Here is a 2717-nt window from a genome sequence, read left to right as displayed (position 1 = left end):
AAAAGAGAAAAGAATAATGCGAATAAAAAATCTTGATACATACGGATGTATGTCCCGAAAAAAAAAAAGACAAACACTTGCCCGAATGAAAGACTCAGTTACATTAAGCACTCATAGAAAATTGAGTGAAGCAGAAGAGTCTAAGTTGAATAAATCCTCAGTGTAACAAGTTAAGCACAAATATGAGGAACACAACATGAAGTTCGAGCACAAAACTAATTATTTATCCATTTCCTTGTTTATCCCACCGTACCTAAGCCCCGTTACAACCCAAAAAAGACCTCAAAAAGTGTGTGAACTGTGTTTGTGTAGTGAAGGTAGAATTTATTCAAAATTAAGAGTTGATATTGCATACCTTTATTTCATGAGTGTAAAACACTTTAACCCTGAGAGATTTGGTGAGAAGTGTGAAAAAGCTTGCAGGTAAAAAGGTACTCTGATGTGAAGTGTGGTAGAAAGTTCGGTTTGGCGAGCCAGAGGTTCTATCAGAAAGGTAGAAGCAAGTTGCGAATAACATCGGCAATGTTAAGGAAAGGAAAATCCAGGTGACCTCTGTTTGGTCTCTTACATAACTTGAGGACAAGCAATGAGATAAGTTTGGGGTTGTGATCGGTCACCATTTCTACCTAATTTGTGTCATGTATTCGGTCTAAATCTGACGATTCGGTAACACTTTGATCAGAGTTTTATTGTTTTTGTTTAAGTATCTCATGTTTGATTGATTTTATGGTTACTTTGCATTATCTTTTAATTTGAGTTAATTAGATGCTTTTGATGACATTTTGTTGTTAGTGTACATGTTTCAGATTTGGTTGAAAGTCTAAGGCAAGGTGCAAGGATGGAAGATGGAAATTTGAAGTTTTGAAGTCCTGACACGGCCCGTGTCTCCTGACACGGCCCGTGTCTCCTGACAGGGCCAGTGTCTCCTAACACGTCCCGTATCAGAAAGTATCCCCCTCTCCATACATAAACCAGGGACCTAACACGGGGGGTCGTGTGGCCTGACACGGCCCGTGTCAGGATGGCTGAAGCTAAAATAAAGAAAAGGGGAACAGAAGCAACACGACCCGTGCTGCCTTGCACGGCCAGTGTTGCTGAGAGCGAGAAATCTTCCAATTTTAGGGCTTTTTCACTATAACTACACCTTGGGGGAACTTTAGACATTCCACTTGATTGAGATTTGTACCTAGACTATTTAGTTGAGTTTTGGAGTTGTTTTTTAGTACTTTTTGGATCATGCGATAGAACGACACACAGGAGAGAAGATAGCTTCATCATGAGTTTTGGAGACTGAGGGATTCAAGGGTTTCCACCATTGAAGATCAAAGTCACCATTGATTTTTGAGTAATGTCTAAATTCTTGATAATGTCTTTCTTGAATATTATGAGAGGCTAAACCCCCCAATGCTAGGGGTGGTCCTGATTTGGTTTATATTATTCAGTTAAATTATGCAATATTCTTAATGTTTTCTTTATCGGTCAAATAAGGATTAATCTACGGCTAACAATACAGGACCGTAGTTGTTAGGGTTTATGCATAATTTGATTATAGTAGATATCACATAGGACTAGGGGTACCCTATAATTGCCATATAATCTTGATAAAATAAAGGCTTGGTTTCAATTTAGGTTCCTAAGGACTTAGGATTTAGGTTGCAAGACCAAAGGTTTTCTCACTAAGGGCTTAGGAGAAAACATACTAAGGAAGTGGTAACTGAATGTTATGAACTTGTTGAAGAGATCTCAATTCAAAGTGTTGCAAGCCAAATCACCCACTAACCCTAGCATCTCATATATTTGATAATAAAAACCAATTTATTTTCGCATTTTTATTTCTTACCAAGGATTTAATTCACCCAAACCAAAACCTCAGTTTTTGTTCAATTGGATCAATATTAAAAATCGGTATTTCCTATGTAGTCCTCAAGATCGATATTTGGGTTAACACCTTATTACTACATCGGTGAAAATAGTACACTTGCTATTTTTCCGATCACTAAGGTAACGCTTTTGATGAAAAAGCGCTTTCGTTGGTGTTTTTAATAAACCTATTATTTTTATAATTTCTAAACCTGCATTTTTGACAGCATTATTCCATGAACCTTTAATTTACCATTGTTATCCCATAAACCTATAATTTACAATCGTAATCCCATTATTTCATTAATCTCATTATTTCAACAAAGAAGCGATTTCGATAATATGCAAAAAAAGGTATTATAATTATACCATTATATTATATACCATTGTAATTAATCCAAAATATATATACACCGATTCACATATTTCTTAACTTAGCAAGATAAATGAATAAAGTTTGAAACTAAGGGTGCAACTAATCTCGAAAGAATACTTTTTCAGGTGAACTCAAAACATCGGTAGATTTAGTAATATCATCTTTTATACACTGATCATCATCTCCTAGACCCACTAAGACAATGCACTTCCTACCTGAAATGCAGAAGATAGGTTTATACCAATTAACTAAATTTTCGAAACCAAATTCAAATAAGTGTATACCAATTCAATATGTACAGTAGAAAAAATTTGGGCCAGTGTAAATTAAAATAGTGAATCACCACACCAACAAAAATATCTCCAACCATAGATAAAAAATATCTACTACTCAAATTTGCTAAATTACGAAAATCAATTTCAGATTTTGAGAAAATGAAAATTTGAGGTTTTTAATAGAAAATTTAGGGTTTTCAAAATTG

This window comes from Vicia villosa, unplaced genomic scaffold (genome assembly GCF_029867415.1).
Source record: "Vicia villosa cultivar HV-30 ecotype Madison, WI unplaced genomic scaffold, Vvil1.0 ctg.000417F_1_1_3, whole genome shotgun sequence".
NCBI lineage: Eukaryota > Viridiplantae > Streptophyta > Magnoliopsida > Fabales > Fabaceae > Vicia > Vicia villosa.
Note: the sequence above shows the minus strand (reverse complement) of the source record.